General features: G+C 50.7%; 2 protein-coding genes and 1 non-coding gene across 3 annotated transcripts in view; 1 reads left to right on the top strand and 2 right to left on the bottom strand.

Annotated features, from left to right (window-relative positions):
- The window catches only part of LOC125915015 (transmembrane protein 132B), a 228,163-nt gene that overhangs the window by 138,470 nt on the left and 76,859 nt on the right, over positions 1-12,834 (bottom strand). The window lies entirely within an intron of this gene.
- TRNAR-UCG (transfer RNA arginine (anticodon UCG)) lies at positions 628-712 on the bottom strand. The gene has a single exon. It is a non-coding gene; the product is annotated as a tRNA-Arg (tRNA).
- SCARB1 (scavenger receptor class B member 1) overlaps positions 2,020-12,834 on the top strand; it is a 500,386-nt gene continuing 489,571 nt past the window's right edge. The window contains exon 1 of the mRNA XM_049620666.1: positions 2,020-2,063. The gene's annotated coding sequence lies outside the window, so the exon portion shown is untranslated. The remainder of the gene's footprint in view (positions 2,064-12,834) is intronic.

Here is a 12,834-nt window from a genome sequence, read left to right as displayed (position 1 = left end):
AGGAGGGAGGGAGGGAGGGAAGGAAGGAAGGAAGGAAGGAAGGAAGGAGGAAGGAGGAAGGAGTCAGAGTCATCCATCCAGGTGGGAATCCCTGGGCCAGTGGGCTCCATGGGAGTGGGGAGCCAGGTCCAGCCCTGCCTGGAATTATGTGAACCAGACTCTAAGACTCTTTCCTGCTAACTCTTGAGCAATATATTGAGTTGCACAAGACAGTCACTGAATTGTTCATGTCTAGATACCAGCAAGACCTACAAAGCCATCATATATTTGTCTTAGAAGAGTTAGTGCCTCACCTGCTGAAGCCATTATTTGGTAGCTGCCCTGTTCTCCTAATTGATTTAGGAGAAATCATCAATTAGCAAAATATCAATGCTAGTTAAAAGTTCCTGCAGTTCACATCATGGGACCTCACTGAAAAGAACAGGAAAACTACAATCTCAAATTGCATATTATATTCGGACAATTTCTGATCATCGGGAGAGGGATAGACATGTGGCTTCACAAGAGGTTTCTCTTTTTTAAAATTTTTTAATGTTTATTTTTGAGAAAGAGAGAGAGTGAGCTCAAGTGGGGAGGGGCAGAGAGAAAAACACCGCATCTGAAGTAGGCTCCGAGCTGTCAGCCCAGAGCCCGACGCGGGGCTCGAACCCACGAACCACAAGATCATGACCTGAGCCGAAGTCAGACGCTCAACCGACTGAGCCACCCAGGCGCCCCTGGCTCCTTTTCTTTATTCAACTTTCTAATATCGCCGTTTTCCATTCCCAGAGAGGGGATCCCTGGTGTCCCTCCCTCAAGCAGCCCCTCTACCCCTAGCTGTCTCCATTACATTTTGAGTCACAGAATTATCACTCACCTAAATGATCTCGTTTCTTCACATACGTGTTCATCGTCTGTCTTTTCCGTGGTCTTTTCCTGGTGATGAGGAATCCTGTCTAATCCTGTTTTTTGTTATATTCCCAGTACCTGCAACGCTCTCTGGCACACAGGAGCCACTCAGATTATATCTGAATACAAGGATGAACCCGCTTGTCTTACATATTAGTAAACTGAATCCCATAAACGTTAGGTAAGTTGTCTAAGGCCACCCAGCTATCTAGCGGCAGACTTAGGACTCAAACATAGGACCCTTGATGGTTGGTGGGCTCAATCCTTAGGACACGTGGCCAGGGTCCTGGCACTTGGGATCCTTGATGCTGGGATTGAACCGAATGCCAATTGTGAGACGCACAAAGACGGCAACGATGATCTGTTTGTATACAGTCGGGTCTTGAAAGCCGGGAAGAGATTAACATTAAGGCTTTTCCAAACAACAAACGTTTCACCTACCAAAGACAGTTTGGAAATGTTCCTCTTCCGTAAATGACACTAGCAAATTAGCAAATCATTTCAAACCAAGGGGCACTGCAGAGCATAGCCGATAAAAGTGAGCAAAGTCTCATTAATGAGATATGGTGACGTGGAAACACCACAATTCTTTTTCACGGCAAAACTACTGTAATTAAGCCAGAGTGGGCCTGCGCTATTTAGCAAAATAAATAATTAGCCTGTGCCCTTGAAGCCGATTGCTAACTTCAGTATTGGGCTAATACTCCTGCAGTCTGGTCTGGAAATCAATTCCAGAACTCACGCTCGGGGCACGGGGTAACTTGCACAGGGCAATTAGAGTGAACACCAAAGTTGCCTGGTGCGCCTCAGACCCCACAATGCAAATGATGGGTCATGAATGTTCAGACTGGTTTTTAATTATGAACACCAGAAAGGGGAGCCACAGCGAACTCCTGCCCGTCCCCCAATCCAAAAGCTAAAGAGAAAGGTGGCCCCGCCCCATGCAGACATTTGACATGCTGGACCAAGCTGGAGAAGGCCAGAGAGTGCAAGCAGGCACCTCTCACCTGACAGAGGTGACCCCCGGCTGGGCTGGTTTTTCACCATTAGCATCAGGTCACCCTTTGGATACATTTTAAAACTTTTTTTTAACATTTATTCCTTTTTTGATATAGAGAGACAGAGCGTGAGCAGGGGAGGGGCAGAGAGAGAGGGAGACGCAGAATCCGAAGCAGGTTCCAGGCTCCGAGCTGTCGGCACAGAGCCCGACGTGGGGCTAGAACTCACGGACGGCGAGATCCTGACCTGAGCTGAAGTCGGACACTCAGCCTGAGCCACCCAGGCACCCCAACCTTTGGATACATATTAACCGTGACTATCCTGGACCAAGAAGGAAAAGAGGGCCTCGTTCTCCATTACCACCTCCAAATTTCCCACCCTCAGCAAAAGAAAGCTGGATTTGAGCTGTCCTCCAGAACTTCCTTTCAAAGCAGGGAGAGTTCAGATTTCAAGGACTCTCCCGTGAAGTGACCGGATTTTTCTCACATGCACCGTCATGGATTTCCAAAGACAATCGGTCCAGGCAATCACAACAATAAATAGAGAAAATGGGCCAAAATAAAATTGATTTTGCAAATCAAAAATGCAGGATGATCAGCACAGAGAGAGGGAAAGTTATGAATAACTAACAGTGTTTATCTTAGAAAAGGCAGTAGGAAATTAATTCTGAAATGCACATCACACTCTGAACCCAATCCCATTACCATCCAGCCCTATTGTGGCAAGAAAAGGACGTAGCAATTCGGACCACAGCCTGAGTTCCACTCTGATCTCAGGGGATGCCCAGCCCACAGAGGATTATGAATGTTGCACTTTAAAACTATCCTCCCACTGACGAAAACCCATTTGCATTATAAGTAGGATTTGAGTAAAGTGGTCTGGGTCAGGAGACAATTAGAAGTGTCATCAAGTCCAGAGGAAGAAGTTCAATGGTGTGCTTAATATTTGGGAAACAAATTCTTACCCTACAACTTAAGGTATCATGGAACATGATACTCTGAACACTAAGACTGAAAGCCTCAACATCATGGGCCCAGTTAGAGTTCCAGAGGGAACCTGCATTCTTAAGTCCCAAACTCCATCCCTAAGCCTAGCTCATTAACATGAGCCTCTGGGCCGTGGGCCTGAGGCTTTGTGAATGGCTTAACAACAACCACAAATACCAAGACAACCGTGTAGACCAAAAGTTCACAGGTCGGTAACAGTGAATCAGCCAAGTCCTCTTCCAGAAGAAAGAACCATATTTTATTGGTGTTAATCATCCTCAGGAAAGTCACAAGAACTTTTTTATTAGGAAGTCTTTATACGGGCACCTGGGTGGCTCAGTCGGTTAAGTGTCTGATATCACTTCGGGTCATGATCTTGAATTCGAGCCCCGCGTCGGGCTCTGTGCTGATGGCTCGGAGCCCGGGGCCTGCTTCGGATTCTGTGTCTCCCTCTCTCTCTGCCCCTGCCCGGCTCTCTCTCTCTCTCTCTCTCTCTCAAAAATGAATACTAAAAAAAAAATTTTTTTTTAAAAGAAGCCTTTATAGAAACTTAACCCATGGTGTTATAAATTCAACATCCAGTCTGAGTTTAATGAGCCTATGGAAACAATATCCATACCCCCAAACCCACACACGCTTCCCTTGGGTGACACCCACTTATTCTCCAGATCTGGCGTGGTGTCCCCTCTTCCGGAAAGTCACGTCCGACCTCCCAGACTGTACCAGACCTCCCTGTTTTACACTCAAATTTCCTAATATTTCTCCGTCACATCATTTCTCATAATTCTCCTTAACCGCTTGGATAATTCTTTCAGACCCGGCTTCACTGCCAGACTCATCAGAACTGTCTTATTCTCTCCGTTCCACATAGCACCCCACCAGCCAGCACATCACGTGGTAAGTCGAAACAAAGTTATTTACGAAGCTGTTTATTTGTTTAAAGAAATAAATTAATACCTACTTAGGAATAAAACTGGCTAAGAGTTCTGATTTACAAATTCTAAACGCTAAATTTTCTCATTTAGTTGGAGACCCAACTACAGTGAACATATATGATCCTAGCCAACCTGGTATCTATTTCCTTCTCTCTGACGTGGTTCACGTGCAGCTCAGACTACGTGAAAGTCTGGGGTCGTCACGTGACCCAGGCCAGGCCAATCGGTGTGTCCTATTCCACTGGTCACAGCGATTGGTTCAGAGGTGGGCACGTGACTCGGGCTGGGCCAATGAAGCACAAGCAGCCATTTTTGTCGGGATCACTGGGAAGGAGAAGGACTCTTTGTGAGCGGATTCCCCAACTGATAGGGTGAAAGTCTAGAGCTGCTGAGACTGGCTTGTCAGCCCACAGGAAGTTCACGTGGCCGACAAAAAGCCAAAAGATGGAGAAACAGGTTCTTGAGGATATCATCATAACACCTAGATCCCGTTGTGCCTGATGTCACATGTCACCTTGGATTTTACTACGTGAGCTGACTAACTGCCTGTCTGGATTAAGCCATTTGAGTCGGGTGTCTGCTGCTTGGGGACAGGATTGGGTGCAACATCAAAGGAGCTGGGGACCAGGAGACAAGTGCACTTTCAGTCAAACCACCTCGCGCTCACAGTAAGGGCAAAATGAATGTAAGATCCAGGCAAAGGAGGTTTCTCAGAAGAGGACGGGGTGGGCCGGGCCCTGAAGGCGGGTGAGAGTCAGAAGGGCAGCGAGAGGAGGCAGCCTTTGCTGGCGGCAAGGAGAACAGGGCGGCGGAAAGCGTGGGATCGCGGCACGGGGAAGGGGCGAGGGGGCAGCCCGCCCCACTCGGCGAGGAGACCCACGCGGTACGAGGTGGTGCGCGCGCGGCAGAGCAGCAAGAACGCGCCCCGGGCGTAGGGCGCAGGCTGAGATCTGAGGCTCCGGAGACAAAAAAAAAAAAAAAAACCCACAGGGTCACAAGCACTCGCAGCGGATGCCGGCGGAGGGCCGCTTACAAGCATTTCTATGGGCGAAGCCTGCAAACTGGAACGGAGACCCGCTGCCCTTCGCGGGGACGTTTAGGTGTCCGCATCTGGAACTTGACAACACGCTGCATCCAAGCCAGACTTCGGGGTTTGAAACCACCAACAGGAGACTGACTGTGTGGCCGCGAGCCCGCGTTCCTACGTGACAACCGGGGGCTAACGCTGCCGGCATCTCCCGGTTAGATGGGTGCGTCCCCCCAGCCCGCCACCCCTGCCTCACTGGGTCACAGGACCCACTGCTTGTCCCCACGTCATCAGCCTGGCCACGTGAGCGTTACCTGTGCGACCCTGACAGAGAGGAATCTCGCCCTGCGGTCAGACTCCCAGGCTCCATTTTTGTCTCTTTGAATTCGGAGGATCCACAGCGCCTTTTTTTTTTTTTTGATGTTTATTTATTGAGAGAGACACGGAGAGTGGGGAGTGGGGGGGAAGAGGTGCAGGCAGAGAGAGGGAGAGAGAGAACCCCAAGCAGGCTCCACACTGTCAGCGTGGAGCCCCACGCGGGGCTCGATCTCCCCAACTGGGAGATCATGACCTAAGCCGAAATCCAGAGTCAAATGCTTCACCCACTGAACCACCCAGGCGCCCCTCACAGCCCCATTTAAAGAAGGTCTTACTTTCACTGCCTTGGACACTGCCCATGCCTCCCCCCCGTGAGCCTTCTGGTCTAACTTTTGAAATTGGTTCCCACTAAGATCACCTCCCTGGTCGCCTTCATTAGTCAATGGTTGAGGAAGCCCTTGGCGAGGAACAGACTCGTAACTCAAGAGACCCACGCCCCTTGCCACAGAAAACACAGGAGACGTGGGAAAATAGGAAGGCAAAAATAACACTCGGAGAGGCGCAGAATTTTACAGAGCTCTTTAAAAACTTGCCAAGGGAGAAACAAACAAACATGATGTTGCACCGTCTTCAGAAAGAGCAGAATTCAAAGATTACGAAGAACGGCCAAGATGAGATTTTGTGAAAAACTTCTAGCTCCTTCCTTGTGAGTGAGCAGCCGGCAGCCAGTCTTCAAACAAAGTGGTTTCTCTTCAGACCCAGCACCACTGACGTGCACCAGCGATGGTGGCCCCAGTGGACTCCGAGGGACTCGGTTTTATTGAGTCATTGGACTCTGGGCTATCTGTGGGCTGAAACAATGGAATGTTCACTGCTCAAAAAGAGGGAAGCACTTAACAATAACTGCCCAAGAGGGCAAATGGGCTGGACTGGAGGAGAGGGGATGTCTGTGGTTTAATTCAGATGCATTCTCAGGAGCTTTAGAAAGATGGGCCTTGGTCAGTGAGACCCTCGGGCAAGCAGGAGGGGGCTGCAGAGAAGTGGCCCCTAGACGGACTTGAGCCAAGGACACCACAAGTTGGTGTTTCCCCAAGAGGGGACGAGGGTCCCTGTGCCGGACCCGGGAGGCAGCCTTCCTAGCTGTGGCCTCAGCCCCTGTTAACGAAACCACATCTGATGGCCCCATGGAAGGGGTCACTAGCACCGAGGCTGAGGGGACCTAGCGGGCTGCACGCAGGGACAAGACTGACGGGGTGTTCCGGAAGGGGCTGGGCGGTGGCCAAATGGCGAGGTCCTGAGAAGATGTCAGTTGCATGTGAGGACGACCATGAGCCTTTGGCCACATACTTACTATATCTGTGGCCGACGTGGTCTTCGGGCACGCAGAAAATTTAAACGTTCTCGAACCCTCACTGCCTCATCTGTGTCATTAGGGGTATCATGGAGAGAAAACCAAGACAACCAGGTGAGCAACGAGAGGGCTCATTCTTCCCATCGGGGTGGCTCTTGTGAACACAACACCCCCTTCTTCTATTCTTGTTTGTCCTCTGACCCTCAGGACCCCACAGGTCACCCCCGCGATGCTGCCCCGTGTGACAAGGGCAGGACTTATCTCTGTCAGGATTCCCAGCCCCAGCCATCCTTGGAGGGGGGCACCAAAGACGGCCGAGCCCTTAAACACAGGCCTCACCTCCAGGGGTCCGTCCTCTTGGCTCAGTGGCACCCCAGTCTCCACCAGCTGGCCCCCCACTGGACCGTCACCAGCCCTGAAGCAGCTCTGGGGTGTCTGCGGCTCATGGCTCGCCAGTCCCTGAAAGGTCCCACCTGAATGGCCCTCGCTGGCCTCCTGGGGGGTGCAGCCCCCTCCCCTCCTCCCCTCCGGGATCCCAGACTTGTGACACCTATAAGCCGTCTTTTGCCCAGGTTTCCCTGTTCGCAGAGGGAGGGCAGACCAGCCAGCGCCATCGGGCGGACACCAGCCGTGAGCTGTACTTTAAAATAAACACACGCCAACTAGGGCTTTTATCTGAGCCCCGTCCCACGGCCCACATTTTAAGCCTCAGGGACACCTCCACCTCCTACCTCCTTCTTGTCTCCCACAGAGAATCTGTCCCCGAGTCCTGCTGGTTCCGGCCAGACTCCTCTCTTGTATCTCTGTCCTCCCCGCTCCCACTCAGCGAATCTTACTGAAACTGCCTCATGACAGGCCTCCGCCCCCCTCTTCACACCCCCCCCCCAGAGTTTGTCCTGAGACACACACCGCATCATGCCGCTCAAACCCCCGCCCCCAGCCCATGCACAAAGCTGGCCTTGCTCCATTAGGAGGACACTCGGCCACTTGTCTGCACCTGCCAATCTAGCCCGGCTCCTGCTAGTCCCATCGCACGTGCCTACACGTGCACACCTGGGGGCCCCTTAACCGTGCTCACCCGGACACACACATCTGCCTGCCTTTGAACCACGGTCACCTGCGTGTGCACACCTGGGGGCCTTTGCTCCGCCCCTTCCTCTGCCCCAGGATGCTCTTCCCCCAGCCCTGCCCTTGGAGAGCCCCACTGGAGCCCTTGGAGGGTCCACTGTCGTGGACACGATGCTCTGGACAAAGCCACTGTTCCCTCGTCTCTCTTGCCCTCCCCTTGCATACACCTTGTGCGGCTGGCTGACGGTTGTAGAAACTCAGAGAGAAGGAAGTACATTTTATCTTTTGTTCCGTCCCGGCTCCCGCGATGGTCCCCACCCAAACTAAACACTCACAACTGGCTGAACAGAATTGTGCTCCCGTGCGCAGCAAGAGCTAACCGTAATTAATACAGAAATCGGGGACCCCCTATTCCGAGCTCTGAGCACAGGAGACCAATTCATCCTCTGCCCCAATTCAAACCCAAAATGGCAGAGCCAAATTGGCAAACACGAGCTGGAAAGAAAACGTTCAAGCCAAGCCAAATCAGGAGGAAAAAGGCAGTCTTGAGGGAGGAACTAATGAATCTCTGAGAACGCGAAGAGGAGAAAGCAGCAGCTGAAGACCCATTTCGCAGCCGCCCGTCCCAGGGATCAGCTTTTTGTCACTTGCTGTATGTGCAGCTTTATAAGCAAGGGAGAGAATCAAAAGTCCCCTCTGAGCCACAAAATGCTCATGAACTTCAGAAGGGCAGAGGACTGCCCAGCCCGGAGCCTGCGGGGGGCAGGGAGGGGGCCCTGGGCCCAGTGCAGATGGCGTGTGTGTGTGTGTGTGTGTGTGTGTGTGTGTGTGTCAGCAGGGGAAAAACGAGACAACTGTAAGGAAGTGGACTAGATTCAGCTTTGGAGAGGGGTTCTCGGCTGCGAGAGCAGAGATTTTGAGGAGGAATTAGAAAATACATAGCTTGCTACAGAAATTATAAATAAAATCCAGAAAGTTCAGACATAGGATCTGAAAGAATTTCTCAAGCACCTGCCATGTGCCAGGCTCCGAGCACACAAAGATGAATGAGAACCAGTCCTTTCCCAGGAGGGCAGAGTGATCTGGGGGGAGAGACCCATGAATAGACGTGATATGACGCGGAGTGGGGACAGCACGGCTGCACCAGGCACAGGACCCCGGGGGCAGGGACGGTGCACAGAGGAATGAATGTTAACAAGGCAGGTTGTAAAACACACTAAAACCTTTACCTCCATCTTCCCCTGGTAGCTGATAGCTCCGCGGCAGAGGGTGGGGGCAGGACAGAAGAGAAGAGAATGCTCTCTCTGTCCCAGAGACCAGGTCCCAGTAATAAGGTGAGTCCTCCACAGCCCTTTAAGACCCCAGCTCTTGGATCCTTCTCACAAGGAGACATCTTTAGGCTGTTGCCTGGGCACAGTTTTAGGAGGCATCGGAAAAGTGCACAGTTATGGGGCGCCTCGGTGGCTCAGTCGGTTAAGCGTCTGACTTCAGCTCAGGTCATGATCTCACGGTTTGTGGGTTTGAGCCCCACATCAGGCTATGAGCGGCCAGCTCAGAGTCCGGAGGCTGCTTCGGATTCTGTGTCTCCCTCTCTCTCTGCCCCTCCCCTGCTCACACTCTGTCTCTCTCTTTCAAAAGTAAATAAACATTAAAGAAAAGAAAAGTGTGCAGTTAGGACCCCACAGCTGGGGACCATAACTGACGTGGTCTGGGGTTTCATCCTGACCATCTTCCCGGGAAAGTGTCTCATTTTGATCAACCAGAAATCGGCCCCATTTCGCCTTCTATCAGTTGGCTAGGCTGGGTTTGCTGAGGCAACAAACCACGCGGGAACTGAGAACGGCTTCAAAGCTAAGTTTGTTTCCATGCTGCACATCGAGCAGGGATTATCTGGGTGCCCCGCTCCATGGGTGGCCAAACCGTGCCTGCCACCTGTTCTCACGACAGAAGGGTTACTGGCACACAGCCTTGCTCACTCACTTACTGCTTCTGTGCAAAGCCTATGTAGCCAGAACTATTTACTATTTACTATCCAGCCCTTTCCAGAACACGTGTGTCAATCCTTGGTCTGCCGCAGGTCATTTCACTCCAGGACCCATCACCTGGGGAAGAGTTCCAGAAAGTTCTGCGGCAGTAACTAAATGCTCTGACCCGAAATTCCAAGTGAATTATATGCAGCTGCCACTCACGACTCACTGGCCAGAAATCTTCGTGTGGCTCTCCTCAACCACAAGGGGGCTGGAGGTGGTAATCAAATTATTGAGGAGCTTCACCAGTGACCATACACACTTTTAGATTCCTTCCTTTTTTTTTTTAATGGGGATAAGGAAGGGCTTGAGATGTTTTTCTTTTTTGAGAGAGTGCTCATGTGCACATGAGCGGGGGAAGGGCAGAAGGGGAGGGAGAAAGAGAGAGAGAGAGAGACGGTGGGAGAATTCTAAGCAGGCTCTATGCCCAGCATAGAGCCCGACGTAGGGCTCAATTTCACAACCGTGAGCTCATGACCTGAGCCGAAATCAAGAGTCAGACACTCACCTGACTCAGCCACCCAGGCGACCCCCTCCCTTTTAAAAAAAAAAAAAAGAAAGAATTCTGTAAACCCTTGAAAACAATCCATCCCAGGAGAACCATCTGTGAAAGCAATCAGGAAACTCAGAAAACAGTCAAGAAAGAATATGGGGCGCCTGGGTGGCTGGGTTGGTCACATGTCCGACTCTTGATTTCAGTTCAGGTCATGATCCCAGGGTCATGGGTGGAGCCCCACATCAGTCTCTGTGCTGAGCATGGAGCCTGTTTAAGATTCTTATTCTCACTCTCTCAAATAAGAAAGAGAAAGAAAAAGAAAGAAAGAAAGAAAGAAAGAAAGAAAGAAAGAAAGAATAAGGACACCCCTCCAAAAAATACACATACACACACACACACACACACACACACACACTCTTCCTTCTTCGATTAGTATTTTTTCTTATTCAAACCTTCAGGCACCAGCACATCTTTGCAGATTTCCCTCAAACCCTTTAGGAGAGTTCTGTGCGCCTTCCCAGGCTGGGCAGAATTTCAAATCTGATTTACTTGAGTTTCTAAGTACATGCGGGGATGCCCACGAATGTCCCTCCGTGACAGGCTTTATCCTTGTCAGCGCTCTGTTCTGGCCTCTGAACCGAGTCCCTCCTTTCCCAAGAGAGCGGTCGCCACTCGCTTTTGACGGCTCCTCACTTCCTCGCCTCCCCTTCTCTCCCCCTGGAAGGGGCTTTATTCCCGCTCCTCCCATCCCTTCCATTTCCTCCCACCCCATTGTCCCCACTCCTGAAATGTGCAGTGGCCTCTGTACCACGGCAGACTCCCCCTCCTCCTCCCCCACCCCCAATTAGGAATCCCTCCAGAACTCCCTGGACTCCTCAATGGCTGTTTGTGGCTATTAAAACTCGAACTGCTTATTTCTTCTTTTAATACATAGAGCACTTCTGTTCAAGTTGCTGGAGGGCGTTGGACGGCGAGGTATATTTTACGTTTTTAATGAGTCCGATTCAGTGCAGACTCATTTTAAGTTCTACATTTAAAGTTTCCTTATTAGCTTCACAGAGGGGGAAAAAAAGAAAGCAGCATCGGTGCCCGGCCTTCACAGCGTTCGCCACTTCACCTAGAGATAGTTCAGTTTCCGCCGGGATCGAAAATCGGCGTCAGGAAGGCCCCGCATCCACTCGCTAAAGAGAAGCAGCGGCAAAGGCAACAGGAAAGTGTTCAAGCGGGAAGTAAACACGCTGAGGAGTTTCACAAGATCACCCAGAATGGAATGCTTTCTGTCTCCTTAAAACTGTATTTATAAATGTTTCCCTAAGAGATAAATAAGCAGATTTCTGGATGACAGAAATGTTTTCTCTTTGAAGCGTTAAGCAAGATGTTTGCTGTCACAGCTCTGTCTTTGGAAATGCCTATCTGAAAGCCCTTCAATTGCTGGGAGGCCAAACTGCTAGCCCTTGGTTTCAGAACAGACGGAGTCCTCACTCCATCACCTTCACATCCAGTGGGCTGCTGGGAAAAACCAGAGACGCCCCCCCACACACACACACTCACACACACACACTCACACACTCCTGGTTGACACAGGCACCTTCTGCACCACCTGCCACCATGAAGGGGTTCCCGGCGGAAAATTGAGGAGAGAAGGCAAGGAATTCAATGCCAGCATCTTACTTTACGCGTCTCATTTTGTTTTCGATGCCGGAGCAAAGTTAGGCTGCGGTGCTTTGGGGCTGTGAAGTTGCCATAATGATAACTTTGCTGCCTGTTCCTGAAAACGGAAATTTGGCATTCACAACAGGGCAGCATCGGCAGAGGTGGGTCCAAGCCAGAACCCAAAAATCTCTGTTCAAACGAGCCCTACTTGAAAGCTCCATTCAGCTCTCCAGAGCCATGTGCAGAAGCAAAACAATAGTAAATTCAGCAAAGACAAGAGATGTCTTCTGTTGGGCCTGGCCCTGTTCCTAGGCTGGGGGATTAGGACCAGCTGCCCAAACAGTAATTAACAAGACAGGGACAACCCAGAAGGGCAGTGTGATTGGCCGAGGCAGAGAGACAAGCAGGGGTTGGCACGCACAGGCTGAGAATTCCAGCATTCTCCGGGGCCCGGTGACAGTCACCTGCCCCCACGCACTGGCAGAGTTTAAGAAACGAACGTGCATTTGCAATCTCCAAGAGTTGAATCTGAATACGGCAGGCAACAAGAGGTATTTTCCAAATGTACTTGGTCCCCTGTCCTTTATGTTGTTTTGCGGAAGGCCTCCAAACAGCCTAATATACTGTATATCACATTTGGGAAATAACTCTGCGAGAGAAGCTTTTCAGTGATTTCCCCCCGCCCTGGTTTTCAATGTAAAATTTACTTTCAGGTCAAAGGTCTCGAGCAACAACAATACACATCTTTTAAAAGATTAAATTTCATCAAGATAGAATTATAAAAATATGAGGGCTGGAAAAGAATTTGGAGCTTGCCAATTTTTTTAAATGTCTGTTTATTTTTGAGAGAGCGAGCATGAGTGGGGGAGAGGCAGAGAGTGATGGAGAGAGAATCCCAAGCAGGCTCCCTGCTGTCAGCACAGGGCCGGATGTGGGGCTCAAACTCCTGAACCATGAGATCATGGCCTGAGCCGAAACCAAGAGTCGGACACTTAACCGACTGAGCCACTCAGGCGCCCCTGGAGTTTGCAGATTAATGCTCTCATTTTGAGAGACAGGATATTGAGGCTCAAAGGGACAAAATGT

The sequence above is a fragment of the Panthera uncia genome, assembly GCF_023721935.1.
Source record: "Panthera uncia isolate 11264 chromosome D3 unlocalized genomic scaffold, Puncia_PCG_1.0 HiC_scaffold_9, whole genome shotgun sequence".
NCBI lineage: Eukaryota > Metazoa > Chordata > Mammalia > Carnivora > Felidae > Panthera > Panthera uncia.
The sequence above is the reverse complement of the archived record's forward strand: the minus strand, read 5'-3'. Positions and strand labels throughout refer to the sequence as shown.